Raw genomic sequence first — 19,288 nt, forward strand, 5'->3', positions numbered from 1 at the left:
TTCCTTCCTTCCTTCCTTCCTTCCTTCCTTCCTTCCTTCCTTCCTTCCTTCCTTTCTTTCTTTCTTTTTCTTCCTTCCTTCCATCCTGAGGGTTGTAGCTCTTTCTTATCCAGGTACTATCGGTAGCCCTCAGCAGAGGGCAGGAGCTGAACGAATAAATGAATAAACATCCAGGGAGGATGGTGAGGGAGTAGTTGCAGGGATGGTTGTACCCTCAAGCACACAAAGTAGATGACCACATATTCTTCTTTTTGTCCCATGGATTCCTATTCCCCATCCCTAAAAATAACCCTCCAGGGTGCTTTAGTTGAATGAGTGGTAAATATTCTACCAGCTCTGCAGCGGTGTTGGCAGGCTTTTTTCTATATGCATTTTTTATTGATATAAAATTCACCATTTTAAAGTGTACAATTCAGTGGTTTTGAGTATATTCACAATATTGTGCAATCATCACTAACTACTACCTAATTCCAGAACATTTGCATAACTCCTAAAAGAAACCCCATACTCAGTACCTCTCCTCATTACCTCTCTCCCACCCCTTGACAATCTCTACAGATTTGCCTATTCTGGACATTTCACATAAGTGGAATTATACAATATATGGCCTTTTATGATGGGCTTCTTTCACTTAGCTTAGTGTTTTCAAGGTCATCCATGTTGCAGCCTATATCAGCACTTCATTCTTTTGTATGACCAAATAATATTCCATTGTATGGAATATGCCATATTTTATTTGTCCATTCATCAGTTGATGGACATTTGGGTTATTTCCAGCTTTTGGTTATTGTGATTATATGAACATTTATGTACAAATATTTTCTTAAGTATCTGCATTCAATTTTTCTGGGCTATTCCTAAGAGTGAAATTGCTTGATCATATGGTCATTCCGTTTAACTTTGTGAGGAGCTGAGAAACTGTTTTCTACAGTGGCTGACCCATTTTACATTTCAACCAGTAATGTATGAGAGTTTCAGTTGCTCCACACCCTCGCACCATTTTCTGTTTGTTTGTTTTGTTTTGTTTTGTTTTTATGTCCATCCTATGATTGTAAAGTTTTATCCTCTTGCGGATTTCCTAATGACTAATAACGCTGAGGATCTTTTGCTATGCTTCTTGGCCATTTATCTATCTTCTTTGGAGAAATGTCTGTTCAGATTGTTTACCCATTTTTTTTTTTTAGCTGAGCCATCCTGCCACCTGTTGGCAGCTTAGCGGCTGCTCAGCTCAGGCCAGGACTTGAACCACTGTTGCTCAGAGCTCAAACTCTTGAGCGAGCTCTTAACCAACTGAGCCACTCAGCCGGCCCTTGTTTACCCATTTTTTAATTGGGTTGTTTGTCTTTTTGTTGTTGAGTTATTAGGGGTTCTTTATATTTTCTGCATATTAGGCCCTTGTCATATCTGTGATTTGCAAATATTTTCTACCATTCCATGGACTGTCTTTTCACTTTCTTTTGATGTCCCCAAATTTTTAATTTGATGAAGTCCAATTGGTCAGCCTACTTTTAAAGACACATTTAAATAAAACATTTTATTGTGGAAATTTCCAAACATACATAGAGGAGAGCACGGTATAATGAACCCCCCTGAACTTGTCATGAAGCNAAATAAAACTATCATAGTTTCATTTATAAAAATTTTAAAGGATATTATTCACATAATGATTGTGTAAAAATATATTTATGGCTCTCGAATAATTTTTGAATTGTTGTGAGGGACAGGATTGGCTCTTCCAGGGGTCGGCAAACTTTTGAGACGGATGTGGCTCGCGAGCTGCAGTTTGCTGACCACTGCTCTAAGGTTTTGCAGATTGGCCAGGTGAGAGGAAGTTACCCTGTGAACCGTGCCCTGCATCTTCCTTCTCAGATGCCTGCTGCACGCCTCCATCAGCAGCACTGCCCGGGATCCCTAGGGAACATGGTTCTAGTGAGCCGTGTCCTCTTCATGTTCATTGCTCTCAGAGCTACATCAACACACAAATACACCTCACCCCCCACACACACACACACATGCACATCCAGACAGCCTGAATATGGGGAGGGGAGTCCCAGAGTCATGGTGCTGGCATTCGCCTGCCCATCCCTGACCCTAGCAGGCTCTACTGCCTCTGTCCCCACCAGCCAGCACCCACAGTGCAGCCATGCCTGGAGCTAGGCACCTAAACATGGAACCTGACCCCTACATTTGTATATATTACAGGCTGGGTCTCAGATGGATGTGTGGGTCCTCACACAGTGAGGCCTGCCCACCACATCCCCATAGTCATGTTTATAGGCCCTTTATTGTGCACCAGACACTGTGCTGGGCTCTTAGAGACGTTTTTGCAATTTACCTCCAAATTGGAATGTGTAGTTCGTTAACAATATTTCGATTTTACAGGCAAGCAAACAGCACAGAAAGGTGAAGAAATTGGCCCCTAATCATAAAGCTTTGTAAGTGGCAGAGCCAAGATTTGAAACCAGCAGTCTGGCTCTAGATCCCATTCTCAAAACTATATTTATTCTGACCTATTTATCCTGAGGATTTCATGGTGCAAATTTGTACTGTGGACTCTACAGCTTTTCTCCCCATGCTGGTTAGAGGTGACTTTCCAGCCTCACCTCTTTTATCAGGAAACAATGAGCACTGAGAAGAGCCTTCTGGAACTCCCAGGAGAGATCCTGTCAGCTACGTGAAGAGGAAGGGGCCACCGGATCTATCGTGTTTAGTGCTGAGGTGGGAATGGTGTGGAAGGGCAGAGTGTTACGGAGCCTTCGGAGGCCCCAGCTGAGGACGAGGGCACCTTAGGAGGCAGAGAGCACAGAATGGGTGGGCAGCTGTGGCTTCAAATCCTGGTCCTGCCACTTTAGCAGAGTGACCTTGAGGAAGTGATTTCACAGCTCTGATCCTGAGTTTTCTGTCTATAAAGTGGGGACATTAACATGAATCTTACAGCATTGTGTTGACAATGAAAGGGAAATAAAGTTTGCAAAATGTGTAGCCCAGTGAGGGTATATAGTGAGCTTTAAAAGAAGATTGGTTTCCTAAATTCTAGTGTTTTTAAGTGGTACAAGTACCAAGGTGTCAGGTCTTGGAGTTGCTGCCCAAATACCAGCAATTGCTTGAGAGTGGATCCTGCCCAGGGAACTCACTGCTGCCTAACAGGGGTCTGCACTTAGAGCTTTTTAAGCCCCAGTTAGGGCATTTCTTTAGGTTACTATCAGTTGACACCTTTTGGGAAATTACTTAGCAGAAGCTGAGATCAAAGAACTCAGGTGACACTAGAGATAGATACCAGACTGGAGAAGAGGGCATTAAGATAGGAGAGTCTTTTACACCTACTATACTGGTGATCTTTAAATACTAGAACATTTCAGTTTTGGTGAGGTTGTGGTGAAATTGGCACAAGCCTGTGCTCTTGGTGACATTTGTAGAGGCAGCCTATAAAATGACCCCCACCGATCCTTGCTTCTGTATTCTTGGCCTAGTGTCATCCTCTCCCTTACTCCCCTTGGTTCGAAACAATGGACTATGACAACACTAAGGGGATGTCACTTCTGTGATTAAGTTACAAAAGATTGTGACTTCTGTCTTGCTAGCAGAATGTTATCTTCTTGGACACATGCTTTGATGAAGCAAGTTGCTCTGTTGGAGAGGCCCACGGGGCAAGGAACAAAGGGCGGCCTCTGACCAACATCTGGCTAAGAATTGAGGTCATTGGTCCAACAACCCATGAGGAATTGCATCCTGACAACAATCTCGTGAACGTGAAAGAGAATCCTTACCCAGTGGAGCTTTAAAATGATACCCCAGCCTCAGCGACACCTTCATCACAGCCTGTGACACACCCTGAAGCAGAGGATACAAGTAAGTCATGCCTGGATCTCTGACCCACAGAAACAGTGGGACAATAAATGTGTGTTGTATTAAGCCACTTAGTTTTATGGTAATTTTTTTATGCAGCAGTAGATAACTAATACACATTCCTAATTGCCATGATGTTTTTAGAAAGCAATCTGGTAAAACTTGATACAGTCATAAAATTATTTTTTGATCTAAATATATCATATATGTGATACATATATATAGACTAATCTATATATATGAATAATTATGTGAATAATCATTTGAATAATGGAAATGTTGAACAGTAATGACTTAGGAAATTGTGGTACATCCATTATTTTGAATATTGTTCAGTAACTCAAAAGTATAATTATGAAGATTATGGCAGAAATGTGGAAATATTCATTATAAACATCAAACCTTTAAAAAAATATGAAGTGCTACTTGCATGATGATTGCAATAATGTAAACATGGTAAGACCTGGAAGAAAATTCACACGTTGAAAGTAATTCTGTTATGGTGGAATTTTGAATGACTTTATTTTTTCAATATATAAAAGGACTTACCACTATATACATTTATATATATGTACGAAGGATCACTTGGGAGGGGTCCATGGACCCTCTCTCCATGCATCAAGGTGACAGATTCTGGCATCACTGTTTTTGGCCCTGTCTCCTTGGGGTGTGGCCAACCTTCTGTGTGTCAGTCACTGTGGCGGTCATGAAAATGTGCTGCTCGAATCTGCTGTGGGAACAGAACTGACTGACAGCCCCAGCTGTTGTTTCTCTAGACCCACCACCACGTTTTCCCCAAGGCCATGCTTTCTGCAGGCTGCTTTCAGCCAAGGACTGGTCATGGTGGCAGTACTAACACAGGCAGAACTCCTCCAGTGAGTGACTAAGGCTCGATGACTCTCCAGTGGCCTGGGCAGATCTTTCTAGAACTGCTCTGAAGTCTGAGACCCTTCCTATCTAACCCTCCTTTCTCCCATCTCTCCTTCACAGTTGTCAGACCTGCATCATGGTATGAAGGTTCCCCCACTTTCTTCTGTTCCCTCCCCCTTTGTCCTTCACAGGCATTTCCCCCAACACATCTCTTACTCCCATAGTCCTGTCTCGGTGTCTGTTTCTGAGAGGACCTGAACTAACACGGTTACTCCCTCTCCCAATCAGGTGCAGTGTGAGGTCCTGAGGACACACCCCTGTCCTCACGGGGCTTGCAGTCCTGCAGAAGAGACTGACAAGTAAACCTGCCATTTACATTCACTTTATTTCTTACCATTTTGGGTGGGACGTTTGAGATGTTTATCAAAGTGAAATTAGTTTTTGACAGTGTAAATATACTTTTGACAATGTAAATTAACACCAGACTTACTTGAAGTTGTATGAGTGAGACCTCTCTCTTTTGCTGAAAAGTGACTGAAACCCATGTCAAACTAGCTTAGGCCAAAAGGATCTGTGTTGGAAGGCTCATATATTAATAGTTCTGAAATGGCCAGGGCACCAAGCCTCACAGAAAAGGAATCAGAGATTCAAACGCCACCTGCAGTCTTCTTTCATCTCTTACCTGTTTCTGTTGCACCAGCTTTCTTCCAGGGAATTATACCACAAACAAATCGAATGTCCCACCTCTTGGTTTGTATTAGAGTAAGAGTAAGCCTCCGACTAGCCAGCCGAGGGGCTCAGTTGGTTAAGAGTGAGAGCACTGAGCAACAGGGTCGCCAGTTCAATTCCCACATGGGCCAGTGAGCTGTGCTGAGCTGAGCTGCCACTGAGATGGTGAGAGCATGTGCTCTTAGCAGCAGGGTTGGCTGTTCAACTCCCGCATGGGATGGTGGGCTGCGCCCACCCACGACTAGATTGAACACGGCACCTCGCTGCTGCTGACAGGCGGCCGATGGCTCAGTGTGCAGCAAGGTTGCTGGTTCAACTCGCGCATGGGATGGTGGACTACGTCTACCCACAACTAAGATTGAAAGTGGCAACTGGACTTGGAGCTAAGCTTGTGCCCTCCACAACTAAGATTGAAGGACAACAACTTGACTTGGAACTGATGGGTCCCAGAAAAACACAATGTTTCCCTTCCCCAATTCCCCAACACTGTTCTCCTCTTCAACTCCCCAATAAAAGAAAAAGAAATGCAGCAAGCAAAATGTATAAACAGCATGACTAGAAACACTTAAAAAAAAAAAAAAAAGAGTAAACCTCTTTGCCCAGCTCTGCTTTTTCAAACCATAAGGAAGGGTTCTTATTGGCTGGACTTAGGTCATGTGCTATGTCAGAACCAAAATGGTGTGTTTCAGTCAGCTCTACTTGACATGGTTACTCATCTCTCTAGTTCAATTAAGTATGGCCAGGAGTTGGGACTCCCCACAAGATCTATTTGTGGTAGGAAAATGGATATTTTCCAGAAGAAAGACGCGATTCTGGGTCAACAAAACTAGAGATATTCACACCGAACATCCAATTCTTTTCTTAATAACAAAGACTATTAAAGCCAATAAAAAACAAAACAAAACCCTGCAGCGACAACACAGTGAGATCAGTGCAGTGAAGGTGTGTGAGGGACAGGTTGATGGGAACACAGGGGAAGGACATCTAACCATCTTGGGATGGGAGGCGGGCAGAAAGGACTTCCCAGAAGAGGGGACCCTGGTGCTGAAACCCCTAAATCTGAGTTGAAAAAAGCTAATAATATCAAAGACTGATCTAACAGTGACATTTCAAACCCTTTACGTATTAATTTATGCAATTCCCACAACAATCTTCTTATGCCCATTTTACAGGTGGGAAGATCAAGGCATAGAGAGATCAAGTGCTTTACCACCAGCCAGTGCTAGACTTGGGATTGGAGCCAGGCAGCCTGTCTCTAACATTTGTGCTCTTCACCACTACACCATGTTAGCCAGGTGAAACAGGCTATGGGAATAGCCTGTATAAAAGCCAGAAATGGGATAGTTTTGTTGTTTTGTATCAGTCAGGGCCCAACCAGGAGACTGAAACCACACAGCAATTTGAACAAGGGAAGTTTGATATGAAGAATTATTATTCTATAGGGAATTTTTATTGTGACAGGGGATTGGAGTTATGAAGGATTAGTTTGTAAGAACTCTCGAGAACTCTAGGATCACATAAGAAGCAGCCACTGCCCCTGCCCAGGCTGAGATCCAGACCTCATTGGTGAAGATGCCAGCATGGCTCATGGTGCTTGGGAAGTTGCTCAGTTCGGTGCCACACTGGCAGAACTTGCTGGAAATCCCCACTTTGGGGTAACAGGGAAGCCAGCCACAGCAGGTGATCCACTTCAGGACTTGATACCAAGCCATTTGAGGGAATGCTGGGGTCCATGGGGAGGGGCCTCAACAGTAGCACTGCTGAAAAGCCACTGAAAGGATGCCAGGGCGGATGCCAGGGCAGGGAACGCTGCAGGATCCCAACATCGGGGAGGCTGCACTCCGGAGGAGCCCACTGTTGGAGAAACTGACCTGCAAGAGCCTGGCAAGAGGAGGACCCTGCAACCAGGAGGAGAAAAATCCAGCCCTGCTCCAGTGTCCCTCTAGCGCCCTCTACTGACAAGATTCAACATTGAGCCAGCTGGGGAGAAATGTTTAGAGGGTCTGTCTCCATTTTCTGAAAGCAGGCAATGAAGGGTAGATTTGGAATTGAGAGGCAAGAAATGAATAACGGTTCCACTTGCCAAAGAACAAAACCCAGCATGCTGGCATCGAGTGCAAGGGAAGTTGTGGGTAGAGATGAAGCTGAGCAGCCTGGCAGGGACCAGGGTACACAGTGCCTTGTGGGCCGTGGTGAGATGTTCAGACTTTATTGTAACTGCAGTGCAGGCCTCTGAGAATGTCATGGCAAGAGAAGGACATGGTTAGGTTTGGATTTTACAAAGTGACCCCAGTGGGTACAATGGGTTGAGGGGGGCAGAGTGACCAGTTTGGAGGGGGAGGGGGACGTTGTAGTCACATAGGAGATGATGATAGCCTGAACTGGTGGCAATGACGATGGAAAGAAGCAGGACTCAGGCTACCCTTAGGAGGTTGCATTGGTGGAATTTGGTGGTGGACTGGCTCTGAGGGTATGGGAGAGGAATGTCAGAGGTGACTGTCAGGAATGTCACCTGGGTTTAGGCTTGGCAGTGGGTGTCTGGGGTGTACCCTCTGCCCCTTCCTCTCCCTGCTGTGGAGCTCACAGGCCCTAAGCCTATTCTCTGTCTCCTGGGACATCCCTCCTCTCTATTGATTATGCTCCTTAGAAAGACAAGTGTTGTTGTTGATGATAATGACTGAAGACCTTTAACTCACTGGGATGCTTGAGAGCTCCCAGACTGAGGCAGAATGAGTAAGGAGGACTGAAAAATGATCTTCAAAGCGTCCACAGGTTGTTCCGAGCAAAGGCTAACGGAGGTGAGTCCTGGTGTCCCCCGGCGGGATCCTGCCTGCTCTTTCCTCAGGTGCACCTTTCCTCCTCCTGCTCTGTTCTGCAACCTCTGCTCAGCCAGCTGCACTGAACCCTAGCAGGCCTGGGGGCACAAGCTCATCTTTGCACTGCCTGGAGCCACTCGGCTCAATGCCCCCCTGGCTCTGGACTTCTTCCAGTCTTGCCCCCTGGAGCCTTTGTTCCCCAGAGGGCCTTGTTCCCTGCTACAAGTCAAGGGCAAATCGTATCAACGGATCCAGGCTCGTGTTCTCACCCACCTCTATCCTCCCCCTCCCCCACCTGCCGCTCAAGATGGTTGCGAGCATAGGTTGCTGCTCCCCTGCACTGCAGACATGGGGAAGGGCTGGAGGGCGCTTAGCTGGGGTCCAGGCAGAGGAACAAATGAACCAGAGTCCACATGGAGAGAGGGAAGTGGACAGGCATCCACACACCACACGGACGGCGGTGTCACTGCTTTGGCGGTGTCACTGCTTTATAATCAGACCCTCTGATTACATTATAGATTTACTGTTGTCATCAAACAAGACCTGCCCGAGTCTGACACCTGGACACTGTGTGGCTCCATAGCCATGGACAGTTCACAGCCTGGCCGTATTTCCGCTTGCTTTCACACAGCAGTCAGGTAGACCTTATCTGATCACCGGCTCGGTTTTCCAAGACCTAAAGTCAATGTCAGTATTAAATTTTCCCAGCGCCATCCACATGTGAAAAGATGAAGGTCCTAGCCCTTTTTCCCACAGAGGGACTCCCTCACTTTCCTGGGTCCCTGAGCATAAGCTAGCTTCAGAGCTACACACGGGAGGCCGCTGCTGGCTCCCACTGCTCATGAGTGGCCCTGCAGGCCTAGAACATGTGTCTTTGTCAATTTGCTGAGACAGGAAAGAAGTGGAAGCAGGGTCCTAGGAGACTGGTATCCACTGGGGAGCCCTTGGCCAGGGGCCAAATCTGTGCCGTTCCAGGAAGCCTTTGACCTCAGAACCAGACGCCTGGGTTAAGATCCTGGCTCTGCAGCTTACTACTCTGGGCACGTTACTTACTCTCTTGTACCTCAGTTTCCCCATCTGTAAATGGAAATAGTGACAAAGCCCTCTCCTGGGGTGGTTTTCAGAGTTTAGTAAGTTGATATTTGTAAAGCACTTTGAACAGTGCCTGGCACAGAGATACAGCTTGAGGAAGTTGGGTATATTTTCATTCCCCAAGGCACACTGGTTGGGAAGTGGCCTCATGTGGCCCCTATGGAAACGGCTCAGGCGATTGTGATGTAAGCCAGGGTTGGCAGTACTGCCCTCCACAGCATTCTCAACCCCCCTGGCAGAGTCTTCTTCATGTGTCTGACTCCCCCACTAGTTTGGGACCTCTCTAAGGCAGCAACAAGGCCATCCCCACCCTCTTATTTCCAGTATCTGACAGAATCAGCTTTCAGAAAGTGTTTGCAAACTACATAGCTGAGTTGTGCTGGGTTGGAGAAGCTTGACACGTGGGCAGACTCCAGAGGCGCTAGCCTGTGAAGGCCAGCTCAGCCTACATTTCGCAGGGGCCCACGGGGGTGAGGCTGCTGTGGCCAGGCCCCTGAACCCCAGTCTTGTCCCCTATGGATAAGGCACCTCAAAAGAGTCCCCCAGTGCCTCTGACATTGCTCCCAGCAGCAGCTGAAGGCTGCCCTGAGGCAGATGTTTCCAGGTCCAGACCAGCCTGATGGCGCGTTGATTGTACTGTGCTGGTCCCTTGGGAGGAAAGGTGTCCCAGCGTTGAGGTTTGGACTCAGCCCCCGCAGAGAAGGCATGTCAGACATCCTCCCTGTGCTTCAGAGAAGCACAGGCTCTCAGGGACCCCTCAGAAGTCGGGCCACAGCTACGCCGCCCTGGCCCTATCGGGGCCTCTTTCTGACTGCAGACCCATAGCTTCCTCCATTTCCTAATTCCCGTTGGACTCATTTTGGATCCTGCACCTAAGGCACTCCCTGCCAGCCAAATGAATGTCAGCAGCCATCTGTTGCCCAAGCCAGTGGCAGCTGTTGGGCAAATGCTTGCATACATCTGAATTGATTTTGTTTTGCCTTTTGATAAGATCTTCAGTTGAGCAAAAGGAGATTTGCTAAATTATTCAGCGTTTACAGTAACCCGGTAACCTGAGGCAGGCAGAACTGACAGGCCAGGGAAAGGGCAGAGCAAAAAGCCTGGAGACAATGAAGGAGGCCCAGCAAGCAGCATGCCCTGTGGCCTTAGGAGCAAGCCACTGTGGTGGTGTAGCCGCAGGCTCACGGCCCCTAGAGACAGTACTGGGCCCATGACCCCCTGACTGGGCTGACGCTGGGCTGGTCCTCAGCAGAGGGGGCAGAGTTGGCCTTTGGTGATCACCGAGATGGGCTGAGCTCTCATGTGTACCCAGTATTTCCCTAGGCCCTTGCAGGGAGTCTTGACCTCGGCCTGTTCTGCCCTGTCCCATGTGGAACTCCCTCCACAGAACAACACCACGGCTCCCACGTAGGGAACAGCTCCTTTGTGCCAGGCTGTTTCCTTACATTATCTCATTTAATTGCCAAAAACTCGTTAAAGAAAGGCAAGTATTAGTCCCTTGGTCCATATGGGAAGCAGAGGCTCAGAGAGGTTAAGTAACTTGCCTCACACAGCTGTTGTTGGTGGGGCCAGCATGAGACCTCTGGAGCCGTAATTCGGAGCCAGTGCTGTTTCTTCTAGCAAGGCTGCGGCCTCACTGGGGAAGTAGGGATCACCCAGCGTTTCTATAATTGGGACAGCAGCACCTTTTTGTGAAGTGACAAAGCCTCCTGGAGACCCCAGGGAGCCCCACTTTCCTGCTGGGGCGTTCTTGGTGAACACATAGGGCCCCCAGGAGCCCCAACTAGAGCATTTCAGTCACTGAGTCACTGCTTTGTCATACAGAGATATGATAAAGGTCTTGCTTCTGAAAGTTGAATTCCTCAGAAAACTTCCTCTAAGGAGAGAAAAATGGAGAGTGACATTATGTCAGCTTTCGGAAAAGGAAGCTTCTGAACCACTTGGGGCACTTGTTACATGCAGATTCCCAGGCCAACTTAAGAACTACTGAATTAGACCATGTGTGGGCAAGACCCAGGAAGCTGCATTGTTCACAAGCTTCTCCCTGATGTGATTTGTGTGCACCCTAAAGTCTGAGAATCGCTGCTTTTGGATAAGCTAACATTTAGGTTAGTGTTCTTTAAATGCCTAAGGAGTAGAGCATCTCAAATCCATGCAGCCCTTTCTGAGAGAAAAGGCTTCGGCCATATTTGAAGCAAAGGTGCCCTGCAGGAACCACGTGGCCCACCCATGTGACCCCTGCCCACCAATGGAAGCTTTGAAGAACACACACACACACAGAGAAATACATCACGCCCCAGGCAGCATTTGGAAGTCCAGCCCAAATAAGGGTGATATAATTCCCTGGCCCCATCACATTCTCTCTCACGTAGTTAAACCAGAGGTGCAGGGAAAGAGTTGGTCATCCATAGTGGGGCCTGAAAAGCCTTGAGACCCTAAGAGACTAGCAGGGATGGAGTCCATGCTGTGAGTGGGTTATGCTCTTCGCCACCTGTGTGAACCTTGCAGTGGACCAGGTTCTGTTCTCAACTACTCCCGCCCCCTTTGAAGGTGGCCACATGACCTGCTCGGGCCATTGGATTTGATGGGTGGTAGGGGTCATTTCCACGTGAAAGCATTTGAGAGCCAGGCGTCTCCATCTTCTCTTTCCCCAGTGGGCCTCCAGATGTTGGGTCCCGAAGCGGGGATGGTGTGGAGCAGAGACCTGTCAACCCATGATGGATATGTCTTGAGATTGAAAATAAATCTTTGTGGGTTTAAGGCACAGATTTGGGGTTGTTTGTGACCACCGAGTTATGTCCCCCCTTCTGCTATTCCACACTTTAGAGCCAAACCACCATAAGGGTTAAACTCTGCTTGGACAATTCATGTAATCTGAGCATTGAACTAGGAGTGGCTCATTAACAGGAGGTGAGAAGCTGCTCACTGGAAGCAATCCTGCAGACTCTTAATGCTCAGGCCTTCACAGCATGATGTCAGCTGATGCCGCAAAGCCTTGCAGAAAAACAAACACCAAGAAATGATGGTGCAACACAGAGCTACTAAAAGTGCCTTGTTTATGGGTGGATGAGAGTGTCTTTGTGTCTTTCTTCTTTTTTCTCCATTAAAAGAGCTCAATTAAGGTGACAGTCCTGGAATGTGAACAAAACACGACTGGGAAAACTCCATTTCTCAACTTTCTGTTCCCCCACCCCCACTCTTCACACTCATCTCTTTTAAAAGCTGAAAGCAATGCACAAATGTAAGGAGCTGTGTTCATTCTTGCGGTTACAAGCCCCCCTCTGTTCCCATAGCAGCTTGGCACGCTCTGCGGTGCACTTCTCACACGCATTTTGTCTGGTTCCTTGTCAGCCTCTCCCAACTGGGCTGTGAATATCTGGCGGGCAGGACGGGCCTCCCTCTTTGCATCTCCACCACCTGGCTGAGCACCTGTCTGCTCTAGGTGAGGGGGGAGGGCAGAGTGAGAGCAGAGGCCAGCAGGAAGCACCAGGGGAGGAGGACACCCTGTGGGCCTGAGAGCAACCCACTCCAAAAGCACTGAGCACCCACTGTGTACAGTCAGAGTGCAAGGCGCTGGGCAAGAGTCCAGATGCATTAATCAGTTTACGAACACTTACATATATGTTATTCTTTGAACCTCACAACACTGTAGTGAGGTAAATAGTGGTTAAAAGAGAGTGGGTTTGCAGAGTTTACATGAGATGTAGAAAAAGGGGAGTGGACGTGGGCCATGTACCTTGCTCTGAGTCCTGGCTTTGCCCCCAACATGCATGTGGTGGTGGGAAGCTTCAGCATCTGGCTTATAAAGGGGGAGATGGGGGGGGGGGAGCTGGCTGTGCAGCCCCACCCTTCTCACCATGCCCCGCCTGGCCTGAAACCCACGACTGCTTGATTGGCCACCAAACGAGGTGTGCAGCTTCCATGAGACTCAGGCCTGGGGGACAGGTGCGACCAGGGAGAAGCCTAAACAACCACTTCTCTGTGTCCACAGAGCATCCTACACGGGAACCAGCCAAGGAGACATGCAGTGAGTAAATGCATGAGCGAGGAATGGGCAGCCTGGATGGGGCAGTGGGCAGAAATCCCAGCTGTTCAAGAGCACATGGGCAGAGATTAGTGCCCCGAGATTAAATCTGACCCGAGGGGCCATGCCCTGGGAAGGGTGTGGCTGGGCGGACAGCTGCTGAGGTCACTGTTGAGAGCCCTGGACTGGTAGTGTTGTCCCTGACTTCATGGTGACCACCTGGTGGGTGGGCGGGGAGTGGTGGTGGGCAGCTTGACATATAACTGCCACACCATTACTTCATGCATCAGCACACATTTATTGAGCACCTACTATTATACCAGGCTGTGTTCTAGACTGTGGAAACAGCAATGATAAAAACCCCTGCCTTTATGTTCTCATGAGGGACACAGCCAATAAACAAAGAATAAGTAATTACAGAGCATATGAGACGACATAAGAGCTGCGGGTAGGACAAGAGATCGGAAGTGCAGGGTTGGGGAAACGGGTGCTTTCCTAAGGAGGGTGACCAGGAAGGCCTACGGTGAGAAGGCGGCCTTGGAGCAAAGACCTGAACAAAGGGAGGGAGGGAGCCAAGAGGAAATCTGGGGAAAGAGCATTCCCGGCTGAGGGAAGGACGAGCAAAAGCTGAGGGGCAGGAGCGGTGCTGGCAGGTTTAAGGTTGGAGCAGGGGAGGGGTGGGGAGAGAAGCAGGAGAAGAAGTGAGAGAGGTGGGAAGGGGCTGGGTTCTGCAGGGTCTCATGAAGAGGGACTGTCTTCATCGGGAAACGTTTGTTTATTTTCACTCTGTGTTGCAATCCATGTGTCTCCGGCCTGGGAAGCAGCCTGCCTGGAGAGGACCACTCCTGGCTGCCTGTGGCAGACACAGGCTGGTGGGGACAGCTCAGTTGCCACTTGGCCTCCTCAGGAGCCCCCAAGATGGGGCCTCAAAAGTGCAGATCACACCCAGCTTGCCTTTGAGTGGTGCTGTCACAAAGCATGGAACCAAAGCTCTAACAGGACTGAGGGGTCAGATGTGCCTCTGCCTCAGCAGCATGTCACCTCACAGGCCTCTATTTACGATCCAGCTCCACCTCCAGGTATTTGCATGTGCCCTTCCCTCTGCCTGGAAGCGCCCAAGGCCCTTTGTGTCTGGCTCATTCAGGCCCCTTTTCCAGGAAACCTTCACCTTGCCCTTTCCTGTCAGTGCTGCTGCAACTCCCTCCTCTTCCCCTGTCAGCACCTGAATCACTCTGCCAGGTGATCTCCTGCTTGCTTTCTCCTCCTAACAGGTCAGTTTCAATCCCTTGAATGAGATCTCTAGAAATGATGGCAAAACAGCAAGGAGAAAGGAAGCTGGCTGTTGGGTTCCTAGTTCTGGTGACTGGACTCCGGGGTGGAGCAGAGCCAGGGGTGGAAGTGAAACAGCAGATGGGGACAGGAGGCCAGTATCCCCAGGCCATGGAAGGAGGGTGGGAAAGGGGGGAGCTGGATAAGGTGAGGGGAGTCTGCAGGCTTCCAAGGTGGCACATCATTGAGGTTTCCAGGTTACCTGTGCTGGGAGCCTGAGAGTTCCCGCGCACTGTCCCTGGCTTCTCCCGACATTTAAACCATAAACCATGCCTTGTCCGCCTCGGGAGAATGTGTATCTCCATATGGTAGGCAGGTATCTTGTGGGTCCTCTCACATCTATTCTCACTTAATCCTCACAAGAACACTGCAATGTGGAAATTCTTACCTTTGCTTTACAGAGGAAATGAGACAGGAAGGTTGGTTAAGTGCCTGCCCATGGTCACACCCACCAGTGGGCTAAGTTTCAAAGGGCAGTAACCACTGCAAAGACATGATTTCTTCTGTTTCCTCCTGCCTCCCAGGCTCGATAGGAGGACCTGTCCAGAGTAAAGCAGAAGCACCTTTCCGAGGTCTCACTGCACCTGCGAGTAAGTCTCCCAGCTCCTAGCCAAGTGCTCATTTCACTGAGGGCTGTTTCTCCTAGCAAATTTCTCTTCCTTTGTTTCTCTCTCGGCTTCTATTTCAGGAGTAGATTACCTCCTTGCTTTCTCTGGCGGTCTGAAGATCTTTACTGATGGCCTGCATTGCTTGAGGGGCTGTAGGCCAGGCCTGTGCTGGGAGCTCCAGGCTCATAGCCTCCCCTCTGCCTCTGAGAGGGCGAGTCCTGACTGACCTCCCTCCCTGAGGACAGGAGGACTGAGGACAGGTGAGGCAAGAATGAGTTCAGGAAGGTGTGGTGGCATGACATTGCTGAAACAGACTGTTTCTTCTCCATTCCCTCAGCCCTTTTTTCCTTTTTCCTTTCTTCTCCCCAATTAAACCAGTGTTCCTTGCCTCCTGGAAGAGGGAAAGAAGTATGAGAGCCGAAAGCAGAATAAGAGCAGCCACTTCCTGGCTTTTGTTTCTCCAAATCCCTCTCAGACCATTAGGGGAAGAGTCACTTGGGCAGGGACAAAAGATCTGGGAGGAAACCCCTGAGGAATGAGAACAAGGTTTCCTGCCAGGGCCATGATTCCCAGGCTGGTCAGAGGGGACCGGTTGGAGGACAGGAGGTGAAAGGTGGGGCCTGAGCCCTGCTTCCTGAGCTGAGCCCCTGGGGTGTGACGTGGGATGTGAGAGCAGAGGGGACCAGGCCCTCATCTCCCAGGGACCAGACATGGGAAGGGGAGAGGTTGAAAAGAACTGAGCCTCTTTGTTTCCTTAGCTGTTCTTTCAGAAAATCTGGTGCCTGCCCCTGTGAAATGACAGGGCCACAGAGGGGTTCCTAGGAATCCAAATGTAACCAGCGAAGGAGCAATCAGGAACACGGGGCCCCTAGGTGGGGACTTCCTGGCTGCTGCCCAGGAGCACTTCGACAGGTGCCTGAGGACAGACAACTAAGAGGCCCGGTGGCTGCCCACTTCCCCTATGTCTTGTCCCCTACATAAGCATTCCCTCTTCCCTCTGCCTCTCTCTAGGTCACAGCCTCAGGGAGAGGCCAGAGAGAAACCCTGAAAAAATTGAAATCAAGTTACTACGATTTCTTAGTGGAAATGGAGTTCAAAATAGAAATGTAAAAAATTAGAGCAAAATAAAATTACTTTTCTTGTTTGCCTGAGTCAAAGACCAACAAGAATGCTGCAGAAGCAGGGAAAAGAGGCAAATAGATTACACAGGGAAATTGAGAGTTGGTCTTGGAAGGCTTCCTGGAGGAGGTGAGGCTGAATAAAAAATCTGAAGGTTCTCAATAGGTATGCCAGTTTAAATTTCCACCGGTGTCTGAGAGACCCTGTTCTAACCAAGACAGTTCTCTACTCCAGGGTAGATGTTCTATCCAAACATCCCTCAGATGCTCAAAGCCCTGTGGGAACTTTTCAGAGGGGCTAGTCCCAGAGCCTGGGCACATACTAGTGACTATGCCCAAGGTGGCTGCTGTACAGGACTGCAGGAGCCCGGCTGGGCACTGTTTCTCGCAGATGCTGTGGCTGGCCAGCAGGGGGAGCAAGCTTGCCACAGCCCAAGGCCCAAGAAGCCCCAGGGAGAAGGGTGGGTGGAAGCTGAACATTTTTAGTTTCCTGGCATCTAATAGCCTTCTAGGGAGTGGGCACCTTTGTGAGCTTCAGACTCACCCCTGGGCGTCCATCCACCCTCCCTCAGTCCTGAGTTCAGCTCTGCATTTTCTGAAGAGCTGTTCTTTCAGGTGCCACCCAAGCCTTCTCCTGACTCGAAACTGGACTAAAAATGTTAAGACTTGATGGCCCAGGGATCCTGGGATGGCAGGGGAGTGGGGCTGAGTCTCTGGTGTTTCTCAGCTGGACTCTGCAAGCCTGTGAACTGTGGAGGGCCCTCCATGAACTGAGTCACTTAAAATGGCAGGCATAGAAGAATAATTATGGGCAAAGATGCCCATTGCACTAATTGAAAAGAGGCCAATGTATGTATCCTCTAATATTACTACTACTACTAATAATAATAATAATAAATTGTAAACCCACAAAATGATGAAATATTATTTAGCTATTAAGAACATTGTCTTCAAAGGATATTTAATGACATGGGATAGTGCCCATAATGTAATGTGCTAATTCTCCATTTGTCCATCCAGAGTCATTTTCCACTCTGCTCTGCATCCCAGGAAGTCGACCCCAGTTCACTACTTTATCCTGACTTCCTTGCCCTCTGGCTGCATTGGGTTCAGCCAATGGGAGACACCAGCAGGAGATGGAAGGGTGGGAGGAGGGAGAGGCCGGGATATGTCTTCACTCTCTCCTTGTCTCAGTATCTCTAGGACTACTGCTCCCTCTAAGCAGCCCCTCTCTAAAACTGCAGCCCCCTCTAAGCCTGTAGCTCTCTCTGAGCTCTGTTACTACGGCTTTCTCTCCTTGACCTTTTGGCCCTAAGGGTGGTAACAGTTTCCTGCTATGGCCAGCTCCTGGGGGCCTCAGCATCCTTTGTTGGCTCCTTCAACTTAACCACATCTCTGTAAATCATCCTTCACTAAATGGCTCTTCCTTTGAGCCATCAGCATGAATGCTGCTTCCTGCCAGGACTCTGACTGATAATACCTTAAGTGAAAGGAGAAGACTACAAAGCTTTGTATAGAAAAAAAGGCCCAACACATTATCTGCATTATTCCCCTGAACCCTCACAGCAATGCAGGGGAATGTAGTTGAGAGGAGTGTTAAAACCAGAATCAAATTTAGAAAGTGTTTGAAGGGATATTCTAACAATGTCTTTACCAAAGGGAAGAATATGCTGACAAAGGAAAGATGAAAAAGACACGTTCAACATTTATTTCACTTAAAAATCGCCATAAGTTACTACCAGATTCAATTTTTAATGCATAAATTTCAACTTTTAAGAATATGCTTCTGAGAAGAGGAGGAAGAGGCTGCTTCATAAAGTAGGCCGCATGAGCTCAGATGACCTGATTTTTCGCTATCCCAAATTCTGATCCAACTTAGAATGGGAGGAGGTGATTTAATTTCTTAGAAACTCAGCTCTTCCACTGTGTGACCTCAGTTTCTTAAATCTGCAAAATGATCATATCAATACAAGTGATGATTGATGAGTCTGTGTATGTAGTGTCTGGTCCTGTGCCCAGGTCCAGGTCATCATGGGAACTCAACAACTGTGACTTCCTCTTGTATCCTTTCAACCATGTCTAGAGTGGGAAAGTTACTGCTGTGGCTGCCTGGCACAGAAGAAATGAGGTATGAGAGACAAAATCTTCATATTGTGACCAATCTACCCTCCCTAGTTTAGGTCCTCAGACAACTCTTTGCAGCCTCCTCTCTTTCTTCAAAGGAACGTTATTCTCTATCCCATTATGTTAGCTTTTTCTTGCTGTGTAAAAAAATTCCACAAACTGAGTGCCTTAAAACAGCACACGTTTATTATCTCAGAGTTTCTTGGCACAGACTAGCTGGGTCCACTGCTCAGGGGTGGGAGGGAGAGGGGAATCACAAGCTGGTGCTGGTGGGGCTGCGTTCTTATCTGAAGGCTTGACTGGGGCTGGTCTCAGAGTCTGGTCACCTGCCTTTGACTCTCCTCAAGATCACACAGACTCATTCAGCTTGTTGACAGAATTCGTCTACTTAGATGTAGGACTAAGATCCTTGTTTTCTTGCTGGCTGTCAGCAAAAGCCCTTCTTACCTCCTGGAGGCTGCCCACAGTTTCTTGCCAAGTGGCCCTGTTACCGCATGACAGATTCCTTCTTCAAAGTCAGCATGGAAGAATCTCTCTCATTCCGCTCTGCCCAGAGTGTGTGTGTGTGTGTGTGTGTGTGTGTGTGTGTGTGTAACACACACATATGATCACTTTTGCCATAGACAGGCATACCTTGGAGATATTGGAGATTCAGTTTTGGATCGCTGCAATAAAACAAATATTGCAGCAAATCAAGTCACATGAGTTTTTGGGCTCCCCAATGCATATAAA

The 19,288-nt window shown here is 48.3% G+C and overlaps 1 long non-coding RNA gene across 5 annotated transcripts in view; it reads left to right on the plus strand.

Moving 5' to 3' along the window:
• Positions 1–1,724: 1,724 nt before the first annotated feature.
• Positions 1,725–19,288, plus strand: part of LOC109374557 (uncharacterized) — a 24,541-nt gene continuing 6,977 nt past the window's right edge. Inside the window, exons 1-6 of one of the 5 annotated variants that reach the window (XR_002122411.1) lie at positions 1,725–3,849; positions 8,093–12,594; positions 13,345–13,380; positions 14,202–14,456; positions 14,535–15,296; positions 15,395–15,574. This is a non-coding gene — a long non-coding RNA (uncharacterized LOC109374557). Of the gene's footprint in view, positions 3,850–8,092; positions 12,595–12,704; positions 12,796–13,344; positions 14,457–14,534; positions 15,297–15,394; positions 15,575–19,288 lie in introns of all 5 variants that reach the window. The other 4 variants (XR_002122410.1, XR_002122412.1, XR_002122409.1 and 1 more) reach the window with 4 other exon arrangements.

This window comes from Hipposideros armiger, unplaced genomic scaffold (assembly GCF_001890085.2).
Source record: "Hipposideros armiger isolate ML-2016 unplaced genomic scaffold, ASM189008v1 scaffold_833, whole genome shotgun sequence".
Lineage (NCBI taxonomy): Eukaryota > Metazoa > Chordata > Mammalia > Chiroptera > Hipposideridae > Hipposideros > Hipposideros armiger.